A 13,867-nucleotide genomic window follows, 5' to 3' on the forward strand; every position below is an offset into this window, starting at 1 on the left:
TGAGTTTTTTTTGAAATATTTTCAAAATGGAAAATTTGGAGGCCTAATTAGGGCAAAAGGCTACTTTCCCTAAAATAAGGGTTTGCGGAGATCGATAAGAAACCATGAAATTTTGTGAGAAAGAACACTTTGAATCTAATCAAATAGACTTGTATGGGATCCCTTCATCCTACTACAACACTAGTGAAGTCTTTGATGAGTTGAATGAATCTTGATGCTTTGAGTCTTGCATCTTGTTAAACTAGAATATTGAAGTAGGAAATTGGTAGAGATATCCTTGGAAAGAATAGGAGGATTAAGTAAAGAATTATCCTAGTGTGGGGTCTTGGAGTAAACCCTAAGAAGGCTTATTAGTGAGCCTTGTGAGGTCCTAGTAAAGGTTAATTAGTATCTACTTACCATTATGAAAAGTTGACAACTATAAACTTCTGACAACATTCCATACATTTTTTGGCCCTAATTCATAGTGTGTCAAATTATTTGTGTAAAAAGAGAAGCAGCCAGTCTGTTCAACAAGAGAAGAGAGTTAATTGATTTACTTAATTTTTTTACATTATTTATAAAGATTGTAACTTCCAAATATATATAAGATTGTTAATTTTTTAAGCTTTAATTTTGTTGCTTTATGTGAACTCTACTTTGCAGATTCTCAAATATGATAATAAAAGCATTCAAATTTGATATTTGCTTCAATATTTTAGTGAAGCTTTCAATACTTACCTCATAGCTATTGGAGGCTTTGGAGGTCTTTGAGCTCCCATTTCTATCTTTTGCTATTTTAAAACCTTATGAAGACAATGCAAATGTATACACTTCAGAGAAGTTGGTGGAGGTCATCTGAATTATCAAATTCCTCTTAAAATGGAGTTCAATTTATTACCATATAAGGTAGTTGACTTCATGTGAAAAATGCATCTATGATGACAATAAAATACTTAAGAAGAATTCATTACAGGCAGTAATATAAGAAAGACAATAAACTTATAAAGTATAAATCTCATATCAACTACAAATTATACTTACTAAATAGTGCAAAGACAATTCTTCTATAAATTGGGTAGAGCAAGCTTTTGAATAAATTATACTTTGAAACAAGGAATCACCATTTGGCCTACAATATACACCAAGCATCATGCACTCCTTGAATTTAACATAGAGTTTAGTAGAGGAGAAGCACTACAAAGGAAAAAAATAATTCCATATTAATTGCATAATACTTACTACCTAGCACAGAGGAAGCTCTTCTGGAAATGTTCCACAAACCTCAATTAAAACTTTGTGAATGGCCCATTTCCTACTGCATAGACTCCTTCAAGTTAAAAGGTAATTAACCAAGTTGATTTGATAAAATGCACCATCGATTATGTACAAATGAATATAAGCCTAAGATTTAATATAGAATATATACAAAAGCTAATATAAATCCTATTAATTTAATAAATATACTTACCCATTAGTGATCTACTTGTTCCATATAAATTCTAGATCAACCTTCTTTACAGGGCGTTCGTCAAGTTTTATGCCAGTACATTACTATGCACCGGTTTGTCAACTAGTTTCTCCTCTCTCGTATTCTTCATGTAATTGCACAAGGATCCATAGTTCATGCATGTTTTACCATATCTATGCAAATCTCCTTGATAGAAATGGGATCTTCTCTATGGAGATTGAAACACTCAATACAAGCTTAGGGGAGAGTACCAGAATCCCCAATGTGGCATTTAGCTCTGGGATTAAAATTTGAGGACCTAGTTTTATAGGTTAAGCATTTGTTGGAATATATTATGTAATGGGGTTGGGGAAGCGGCCTATTTTATTCACCTCACAACTTGGTAAACTTTTTGGAATAAAACTTCTTACTACTTGGTGGACTACACTATTTCTCCCCCCACACAAGTTAATTTATATTGGGGGAGACACCATTGAGGTAGTCATTGAAGAAATTGATGAGCTACTCTCCTTTTCTAAGGAACATATTTATAGAGACCTTTTACTACATTGGGATAAAGAAAGTTTTTGTTGATGGGGTTCTTATTCCCATCCATCCCAAGGCTTGGAGTATTCATGTTCAGGGAAATGGGAGAACTATCATTGATTTTGGCACCACCTTGACCTATATTGTAGAGCCTACATACTAGATAATCCTTGTAGCATTCAGATGCGAATAAGACTTGTAAAGAGCTAATTTGATCTATGATTCAATATCTTAGGTATTGCTAGACTCTAATTACCAAAGCTTACAATTATTTTCAAGGATGGCATAATATTTAATTCTCCTCCTTTAAACTATTTCATCAATATTAATAATGACAAGTGCCTAACATTATAGGGTGTCTCTTCTCTTACTGTTTTCTCTATTCTTGGTAAGATTTTGTAGCAGAACTTTTTTATCATGTATGATAGGGAATTTTCTAGACTTGATTTTTCTCATATTGATGTATGATAGGTGATTGTTGTATGATATATATGTGCAGCAATCATATTTCCCTATGATCTATTATGGTAATCATGAACTACTATCAATTCACTATTGACATTAGGAGAAAAAATTGTGAAATCATAGTGTCCTAAGACAATTCCTCTGTCAAGTTTAATGCCAGTTCAGAGGCATGACAATAACCTTCATAACAATATAGTAGATTACTTAGACTCCCAAACACACAACTCGAACTCTATAGTAGAACTCATAATGTATATTTCAAACAAAATATCAGAACCAACCCATCATGTAAACTAAGTAAACAGAGCAAAAAATGAAAGCAAAGTCTTTTTAGGTGACAGAAGATTGTTCAGCCACTATGATGGTCCTACATCACTAAGTCACGAGTGAGCTTTATGAAGCCACTACAGGACCTTAACCACATCCTAAAATTGCAGGTAAAATTGGGAATTGAACCTAAATATACAAGTCACAAGGACATCTTGCATATTGATGTTGATGTTTATTGACATGGATGAAGCTCTTTAGGAGTAGACACTTGTGAGATACAGTGCTTGCTTCTAGATTATTGAGCCAAGGAGCAAGTTCACATGCTTGTGAAAGGAATTGGAGCTAGTTTGAGCATATTCAGTTTGATAAGGGACTACAAAACTATCTAGAAGATTGAAAAATCTTGTTTATTATTGCACTAATTTGAAGTGTATGAAAAAAGTGACAAAAGATTCATCAATATCTTCTTCACAACTTGAAACTATTTTAGAAGACAAAGTCGCTATGGATATTCTAGAATATACTTGAGATTAATACAATAGAAAACCTCGTGATGATGATATTGAGCCAAGGCCAAATGCCACCAAGTACTCTCAATATTTTAAAATATGATATGAAAAGAAAAAGGTACTCCATATAAAAGTTGAAAGGTACTCTATAGGAAGTTTAAGAAGGATTTAAAGAAATAGATTTTGGACACCCACTTTTTGAAAATAAGACATGTTAAAATTGGTATTGAACATACTTCTAATGGTCTAATTTTGATTACTTTTTGATGGCTTCTCTATTTGGACATCTTGTATATTTGTAGCAGCTATATTCTGATATTCATCTAGTTTGTCATTCTTGTATACTTCTTTTTTGAAATGAGAAAATTCCTATCATAGAAAAGGGAAAGGACAATATGTGTAAGCTAATTGTGAGATGGCCTCAATGTTGGTGAAGTTTGACTAATGGAAATTGTCCATGGAGAGATCATCAAGGGATTTCTAAATTACTAACATACTCGTCCCCCTCTTCTTAAAGAAAATGAGATTGAAAATAAATTTATATTATTGCAGGGGTTTTCTAGTTACGAAAAGAATTTTCTTTGTATCCTTGTTCTTATATTTTTGTAATTGTTTTCTTCTCTCAAGTATTATGAGATGGATTTTAACATCTTCCATAAATGTCAATGAAAAGTTATGCTTATAGCATGTGAGATTTTTTTTAGTTTTAGATTTCAAATTCTTGCTTTTTATGCTTACTGCAACTTGGGGTCTATGCTATATTTTGTTTCTTCGATGCAATTTGATTCTCAACTCATTCTCTCATATTATATCTTATAAATTCATTCATCGAGTGATTGTTCAATCGTATTCATATAATATACCTATTATCAAAGTTCATTTCTTACAAAAAAATAATGGAGGATGTTGATTGTAAGGAATGGTGCCTTTGGCAACACTGAAATAAATAGACCCTAAAATATATGCCACCTAGAAACTCATTATTTAATCTTTGACATCATGATACTACCATACTATTTTTAACATTATAATACTATGATGTAGTGCACAATTGACATTATAATGCTATGATGCAACACATAGCTGAGGGAAAGAACTACTACACATTTGAGTTTGTTGCCAAGGTGCCCAACTACACACGACATACCCTTGGAACTATGGCTATTGGGAATGGTATGTACTCATAATTTCCTTTGCAATGGTTTTTTTCCAAAACATCATGCAAATAGTTGTTTAATTAATTTTATCTCTTGCATTTAAGACTATTCTTTTTCCTTAGAATTCATTATATAAAGAATAATTAGGGTTCATAAATTATTTTCCACCAAATTTGAGGGACATGGACAATGAGGGATGCGGGATTTTTTTGAGTTTTCAGGATGTAGAAGATTGTAATTAAGAAAATAGGGAAAATTATAAGAAATTTCAAATGTTCATAAGATAAAGTAATCATCATATACATTATAGAACACTTTTGCATAAGGTTAGAACTGAATTGAAATTTTCAAATGAAGGCAACTGAATAGGAGTAATAAAAATTTCAATAAACTCTTTGTTAATGTATATGTATTATGTATATATATGTATAGCAACCAAATGTTCAATGACTAGAAGTATCAGCTGTAGAGTTTCAAACATCTAAAACTAACTTCCAAATTGAAATTAAAACCAAAAAATAGTAAATGAGTATATTTGTCCACAAATTGTTTGTACCTACCTTTCTAAAGAATCTTTTATGCTATTTAAACCAATGGATGGTTTGCCATTCCTTTGAGCACTACATAGATACCCTCCTTTGTATGGTTTTTACTATTGTACAAAAATAGATAGATTGTGATTTTAGTACAATCTTTGTATAATAGAAGTACTATGGTAGACAGAGAGGAAACTTTTTTGTTTAGGTTAAAACTTGCCAATTTTGTTTGTCAAGCCCACATTTAGATTTTAATGCAACCATGTTTGATCCTGTGAGAACTGGTAACACATTAATTATACTCCCTTTATACCATTTCTTTTATGCTATAATATGGTGTACACAACAAGGGGATCAAGTTTTCGTATGCTCTACTGATTCACTTATATTTTCATCTTCTTTACTAATTGAAATGGGTCTTGTCAATGCTTAATCATCTCGTGGACTAAACTATTGGCAAGCAAGTTTTATACACTCACAACTGGGGCAAATGAACGACGTTGGCACAAAATGGAAAATAAACTATGGATAGTGGCAGAGTCACTTACATTATTTGACAATGTGTAAAAAAGATGTTATTTCATACCTCTAGTAGGTTATAGTTGATTAAGTCCACTACATAGATGCCAAGGGTTTGAAATGTTGGCATTTGTGTTAATTTAGAGTTTTAAAACTTTTATTGGCGCATAAGAGTTAAGACATGAACACTGTTTGCTAGACTACATTTGCACAAAAATCTCTTGGCACAACAAATTGAAATGAAGGACACCAATCCCAAATTTATATTAAGGGTGAAGGAAATGAATTTGAGAAAGTTAATGCACTACCATTTGATATTGTATATAGAATCATCCACAAATGGGAGGGTTTTCCTAAGGCATAAGGTAACCATCATAACTAGGGCTTCTTCAAACAACGCCTTCCCCCAATCAATCCCCAATCAATCATTTTTTTTAAAAGAAGGTATCAACATAACTCATCTATTCACTAATTGTGACGTGAATCTAGGCAAGTTCGTGTGTGTATGCTTGAATGATGATAGGTAGTTCTAGTTTAGGGTTGCAGTAGATGGGTTTCCAAATGCTCCAAGGATGAAGAATGCACTCAAAATCCTCTATTAATCGCAAAATGATGCTCAACTTGTATGGTGCTCAAGGGGAGTGATGCACTCAACTAACTTGCCACACTCAACTAAAATTCTCCAATGAAATGCCACTTTCATTTTTTTGTCTTTATGTTGCCATGTTGGTTGCAATTGAGACCAAGACAAAAGAAAAAGAATTGGTCACAATTATGACCAACATGGGCATGTTTAAAAAGAAACACAAAAGTTTCCTTTTAAATGATGACCAACCAAGCCATTTAAATTGCTTGGTCAAAATTTAGGGTTAAATCTACTAGTGCCGATAAAAAGGAAGAAATAAAAAAAGAATTTCTTCATCAGCAAGCATTCATCTAACATGTGTCAAATAAAAAATAAATTCTAAACACTTCAATTAGCTTTCAAGTTCCCTGACAGTCATAACTACAAAATATCAAATCTTCAAGTTCAATGTGTGCATAGTGTATTCATTTCCTTTGACTTTTTGAGGTGTCTCCTATCATGATCTTCTAGCAACTTGGAAAAAATCTTCCACTCCACCAATTCATTTATCAAGAATTCTCACAGATCATGTGTATCAATCACTATCTAACTAGATGAGAGAATCTATTCTAAGGGCTTTTAATAGATTATCATATTTTACATTTTAGGTCTTGAGTAATCTTTTCAATCCTACTTCACAGAGCTTGTATGCTTCTATTTGATTCTTCCATGAAGTAATTTGTATAAGTATTGGATATCCATTTCAGAGGACATATCCCTATTTTTGGTGTAAGGTCCCTCCTCGCATGTACTTGTTAAATATGAATTTCATTGTTAAATATGTTGTAGGAGATTAGAATGGATATGAAGTAATGTTATGTTGTGAATGTCTAATGAAATTGAGAGTAGTTGATACATCCATGTTTTAATACTCAATGATTCGAGAACTACTACATTATCTCGACTATGTAAACAATAAAATTTCACTAACAATGATAAAAGGCATTTTCACTCGATGATAAGAGTGTTGATTTTGGTACCTCGATGATTAGATTATATGCATTCAGATAGTTTAGTATCCCTTAATTGGTGATATTTATGATGTTAGGTATATGTATGCCTAACGATGATTATTTTAGTATTTTAATTTGAATTAGCATATTAGTTATATTGATTTTGTAATTTCTGATGATTAAATGCAAGCAGAAATGAACTAAACAGTTAATTATATGAAAGATTTGTGTTTTGATTTATGTGACTATCCAAATAAGTTTTGAATATATGTATGTGATTTTTCTCGAGCTACTAATGTGTGCAATGAGTGTACATGATATGTTAGCTGAGAAATCTAACAGAGAAACAAAACTAAACCCTATGTACAGTTGTGGAAACCAAGGTTAAATCTGATCAAAGATACAAACCCTGGTGTTTGTATTTTATTTGTGTCATGGATTGAATGAATGTATCATTTTGTAATCAATAAATGTTAAATGTTTTGTAACAATGTTTTTATAGTGTTGCTTGATACTTGTGAATTGTATATGCATTCCAACATGATAGTTAGAGTTATCCAAGTAACCTAAAGATCTAAGTCAGACTAAGTTAGTGCCATTTTTGCTAATCAATTTATAATCGAGATTAATTACCCCTAATCCAAATTAGTGTTTAATCTACATTTTGAAGGTTGTTAGATATTCCTAAAAATTTCCTAGCTTTTGATAGGTCCCTAATTAATCCTAAAGGCCTAAAATCATTAAATCTAAGTACCCAAGGGGTATGGGTATGGGTTGAGGGCATTTTCCACCCCCCTAGCCCCTTTTGTTGACTTTTATGGTCACTCAAAAACCCAATTTTTTCTTTATTGCGAAAATTGATTTATTTCATCATGGGTTGGATAACTTTAACTCCACTTTGAGGTTAGCCTTAGGTCTAGTTGAGTTAGAAGCCTCTAGAACTTTAGGCTAGTGGGGGAGCTCTTTTTTTTTTGAAGTGGTTGAGTTTAGGATCTTATTTAGAGGCAATTTTGAGAGGGTTTTGGGTGTTCACCCAACCTCTAGTTTTAGAGTGGAATTTAGAATTGAAGAAGGAGAGGAAAGCAAGCTCATCTCAAACTTGTTCATTTTTCATAACCCAATTTTGAAGGTAGGAATACTTCACCTCATTTTGTTCATGTTGTGCTTCATGTTTTAGTTTTATTGCTTATGTATGTTTGTGTGTGTGCTGAGTATGTTGGGAGGGATTGAAACAAGTTTTCTTAAATGTCTTTCCTTTGTGTTTTGCTTTGAATTTCGAAGGGATTTTATGGGTGTATTGGCATTACTCACTCATGAATAGGGTAGAAGTGGCCATGTATGGGGGAAGGTCTTTAGTTGGACTCCAATAGTGTAGAGTCTCTTCTCAGGATGAGAAGAGGGAGAGAGGGTAGGGTGTTATGGGCCCCTACTTGTCAGCACAGACAATGTATGAGTTTTGGAATGTAAGAATGAAGAACATAAGTTCTTGAGACTATAGCCCCAAAAGGGCACTTGTTTTGGTGTTGTGTCTGACGTCTCCTGTTGAAAAAATCCACCTTCTCCCTAGTCTAGTTCGATGTTGAACCTCTTGTGCAAACTTGGATGGGAGTGAATGTTTGAATTTTGTCTTCATGTTATGTTTGGTTGTCTCCTGGTCAGTTTTCATTCTCTCCATGATCATCATGATGTATTGCAAAAATCATAATGGATTCCTTGTTAAGGGCCAAGAAGGAAATTAAAATTGTTATTGAAATTCAGTTATGTTGGGAGATTTCTCCTTAGGATTGAAATCCTCTGTAAAAACATTATTGTTAACTTATTGTGAAAATGGCAATGATGTTGGGTTTTCTTCCTAGTTCTTTCCCGGTGGATCCTTTGAATCAGGTGGTCAAAAGAAAAAAAATGTTTGAGTAATATCCTTGCTTATGAGATTTTCATATTTTCAGTTACATGCACGTGTATTGAAAAGTAGAAAAAATGGTGATGTTCAATTATGCAAGTTTCAAGTTCAAATATGTTAAGAAAAATTTGCATTTGAGTTGTGCTTAACTATTATAATTATACATGTGTATGAGGAAGTTAAGTGAATTTATTTGAATACTTGTTTATTACATTTAATCCTATTATCACTTTTAAATATAAAAAAAAATTGTTGGTGTGTTTTTGCCTTGTATTTTTGGGCATGACATTTTGGTATCAGAGCCTAGTATCGTAACACTTGGGCAACAATGGGTCCATGTAAAGTGTGGAAATTTAAAACTATTTGAATTAAACCTCCTCTTGCATTTTCATATTTGATTGGAAGGGGGAATAATCCTATGTTATTGTATTAGCAAGACATTTAAACTCTATGTTATAATCAACTTTAAAAAAGAAAAAATCCTCCTTGGCTAATTAAGTACATTGGATAATTCAATACTTAGAAATATAAAGGGCTTTAAAAAAAAACTCCCCTTGCCTTTAAAATATAGTTGTATTCACAAATTAACACTTTAAAAAAAAAAGGTTTTGAGAAAATTGTTCATTCTTAGAGCAAATTAGTTCTCTGCTTTTTGTATGGGAAAGAAAGAAATTCCCTTTTTACAACAGAGCATATTCCCTTTAAAGATTCTTTTAAAATAAGCTTGTTTCTATTTAATTAATATTATCAATTTAAATAAACAGAAAAAAAATCAAATAAATATTTAACCAACCTATTTTATCCTATCCTAACAAACACCCACTATGCTTTAAAACATAATTGCTTCTCTATCTTGCTCATGTCACCCCACTTAAATTTTGACATGGTACATAGCCTTTAAAACAATATGGAGGCAAAGACAAGAGGTGATTGCTTAAAAATAAATTCTAAAAAATCCAAACTTATATCCTTCAATCACCATCAATGGACATTTTATACTTTAACACTAAGTCTTCATGATGCCATGCATACCATGAATAGGGATTGCTTGGGGTTACATTTTTGGCAACCTTGGTCTATGTGGGGAATTTTGGAAACTGCCCAAGGCAAATGGGTAAGGTTTTCCTTGAAGAATGGGAGCTGATTTGTAAGGGTGGGTGGCTAGGAAAGGGTTGGAAGTTTTTTAAAAATCACCCTCCTTTGTTTCTCTCAACAAATGCCTTGTCAGGCGTACCACATGGGAGAGGACTGGCTTGGTTCAGCGTGCAACCACTTGGGAAGCTGCCCAACAGGTCTTGGATCACGCGTAGTCCTTTTCGACCAATACAATGAATTTAAGGGCCTGACCTCACCCACCCTTCTCCTATTGGCCGCTGGCCTACACGTGGCCCCATGTGGATCAAACTATGCATTTCAAAAAAAATTGTTTGAAAAATAAGGCTGGGTGGCAGTCTTGCTTGGTAAGCACATTTAAGAGCTAAGGAAAGGGAGTGAGGGTATGGCGCCACCCACTCACATGCCTCCCTAGGGCAGTGTGGGGCAGTAAGCCCATGTGGGTGGTGGTGTGTAGGAGTTAGGAGGTTGGGGTGGGTAGAAATTTAGTGGGTTAGGTTAATATAGATAGTTTTAGTTTTTAAGTCAATTTTTATTTATTAATGTGTGTTAGTAAAAGTTGTTTAGCATGAGTTAGTTTAAGTTTTATTTGATTTTAGTGTTGTAAATTAGTTTTTAGTAGATTTTTTAGTATTTGGAATTTAATTAGTATTTAATTTATAATTAAGGTTTAAGTAAAGTAAGTTATTGTTATTGATAGATGGTTAGTGGTGTTAAGTGTTAAACTTTTAGTTAGTATCATTTTAGTGTTAGATAAGTTTAAGTTTGAGTGTTTAGATTTTTATTTAGTTTTTATTAGTAAAATATATATTATTATTATTATTATTATTTATTTTAATTTTTTTTTAAAAAGAGAGGGCTGAAAAACTATAAGTTATCATATGTTCCTTAATATATAATATTTTATGGCTAAATTGAATTGCACAGAATATATCTTTTATGTGTTATATCTTATTATAGTTATGCAAGAACATAGTGAATTCATTATGCATGTATCTTATCAAATTTTACTATTTGGATTAGTCAAAATTTTAAACAATGAATCATTTTTTTTAAAAAACTTGATACATTATGAGTTTAACTTGAAACTGCACTAGGGTTTAAAGATTTTATGTCATAGAGTAGTATTAGTTATTTTGGATGAACGCTCTCTTAAAAATTAAGTGAAGAGTAGGATTGGAGTGATTTAGTTATAAATTTTATGTTTTTAGTTCTTTTATTGGAATTTAGATTTATGTGATGATGATAGTATTGGAATATTTTTGCATTGGAATTTTAAACCTAAAAGGTGGTTAGTGGATTGGAAAGTAGTATAACTCAAGTTGTCTAGGTAACACAATGATGGGTCGGGTTATCATAGAAGATAAGTTAGACAATGTAAACAATTTAATAATAAATATTTTGATATTCTAATTAGTTCAAAAAAGAGACATGATAATATCTAGATTTAGTATTAGTATCTTATGATAAATTAACTCTTAATGTAGAGTTAGATTCTCCTAAAAGATTGATCTAGTATAGTGTAATAAGGGATGGCATCATAGTCAACTTAAGAAACTTGGAAACCCTAAATATGTATCTTGAACTTGATGTCATACCTTTTTTATTTGAAGCTAATGTTCAATTGATTGACTCATTCAACTAGAATTAAGTACTCTCATATCGTTAGGACTTTAGGGGTTCGAACTCGTACATCATGTGGAAGATGTCCACTCTGCATCTTGATGATATTTATTTGAAATTCACTCTTAATCCTTCATCTACTTCTTGTAACCATTGTAGTGTAATATGTATATATAATGGATTATTAATTTTTTTTTAAAAATATACAACCCCTTTGTTTAACTAAGTATTTGGAACACTCAAAGAATAAAAGAATCTTAGATCAACTATGAGTAGTGTAACTCTAATCAGGGATTAAATCTATCTAAAATATGGTGGTAAGAATGGAAATTAAATGGTGGGAAAATGTAAATTTCTAAGATAGGGGTATATGAGTCTACTTGTTAACATGTTTATTGTATAAAGCATGAGTAATACCAAATTTGAACTATCAAGAAAATGCTCGTAGACTCTGGATTGAATTTATTGGATCAATTATGACCCTACAATATAGAGTAAGTAAAGTTGCGATAAGGTCATCAACCTAATATGAATTAAATGTTCTGGTATCAGAGTTAAGTAATAAGTAGATTATAAGCCATGAGGCATGATAAGAATAATGATGATTCCTATATCGACAGTAAGGAGATAGTTGTAAGAGTGAATAAGTGAACTTTGACATTAAGTAAACATTGACAACATCCTAATACTGGTTTTTTTTACCTAAATAGTTGCAAAATTGCAACCTAAGGATGAAATCATAAGTCATCTATGACTAGAAGACATGGAATATGGAATTATAGATAAGAACAATAGCATTTAGTACATTATCAAATGATAATTAGAACTTGTGTAAATGATGGAATAACATAGGCAGTGATGTATATATCTATACAAGATCATACCAAATTTGGTGAGATCAATAACACAACTTTAGTTGGGATATTGTGGTAAATTTTGACCTAAGAAAGATTATGGATAGGAGCCCTAATATATAATTTTAGTGAATTAAGGATAAAAGATTTGATATTGTAACTGCAACTCAGAGTACAACTCTATTGACATTGATGTCCCCACATGTTAAGATTCTTCAAAAGGAAACTAATGTAATAATGAGAGGATTGAAGGGGACTTCGATTAGTATCCTCACATTTGCATTTTTGGAGTAAGTTTGGATCAGGACAAACCCCTTAGTATAGTAAGCCCTAATCGTAGGGTGATGTCGATAAAGTGAGCTATGTAGTTTGTAGGTGGGATCGATCAAAGTTTGAGCAACATGGTCTTTAAACCACCATCCAACTTTAATTCAAGATCCTTGCAACATATTTGGAAGACCTAAGATTCCTCATTTCCTCAATGACCCTGGTACGACCGCATGATGTCAGTAATGTAAATTTTGTAAGTAATTGGATTTATTTCCTTATTCTCAAATTTCAGATTTTGGGTATTTTTAATGTCCTTTCCTTTTTGCTAGCAATGTGTTGTGGGCCTGTTTAGCCAACTATATTATTGATGATTCAATTTTTCCTCTAGGTCATGTCTTCACTTCTTGTTTAAAATTTAAATTTTTCTATAGTGGCCACTCTTTATTTCTTTTATTTTCATACTTTTGTGTTGGATGTTTCATCCTTGATGTTGAATTTAAATTTGAGGCTCTTTCTTGTGAATTTTATTGGCAAAGTGACATATGATGAGCCTACAAAATGGATTCTTGACAATCATGTAGATGTACAATGTTAGGGTATGAAGTTATTAGTGCGAGTATTTGTGCCCCACCGACTTTGAGAATAGGACTAGTGTTATCTGTTGACTATTATGAGTAATGAAATTGCACCCCGACATAAATTTGGTTAAAGTTATGGGTTAACTAAAAAGTCTTCTTGATGGAAAGGTGCATGTGTAGTGATGGACTCATTGAATATCCTATCAAGAATCAATGAGTTATGGAAACTCTAAAGTAAAAGTATTTAACCTTGAATCAAGGGATAAGTTGCTTATTATGAAAACTTATTGAGGGAGGCTCATATGACTATTACTCTGATGAGTGGGTATGTGGGATTCAAAACATCTTATGATATTATTATGGCTAGAGACTCTATAGGTTTATTTATATTAGATTAGAAAGTTGTTTTTATGTGACCTATATGTTTTAAGGAATAATTGACCTTGGAAAATATAACCACGTTAGAGTTTTGGATTGAACTTCTCTTTTAAGAATGGTAATCAGACAAATAGGTTATTAT

The 13,867-nt window shown here is 32.1% G+C and overlaps 1 pseudogene; it reads left to right on the forward strand.

The window, feature by feature from the left end:
- The first annotated feature begins 1,250 nt into the window (after positions 1 to 1,250).
- LOC149555925 (aspartyl protease family protein 2-like) lies at positions 1,251 to 2,443 on the forward strand (annotated as a pseudogene).
- The last annotated feature ends 11,424 nt before the right edge of the window (positions 2,444 to 13,867 follow it).

Source organism: Cupressus sempervirens, chromosome 5 (assembly GCF_028749045.1).
Source record: "Cupressus sempervirens isolate cs-2001-9-10 chromosome 5, ASM2874904v1, whole genome shotgun sequence".
NCBI classification, from domain to species: domain Eukaryota; kingdom Viridiplantae; phylum Streptophyta; class Pinopsida; order Cupressales; family Cupressaceae; genus Cupressus; species Cupressus sempervirens.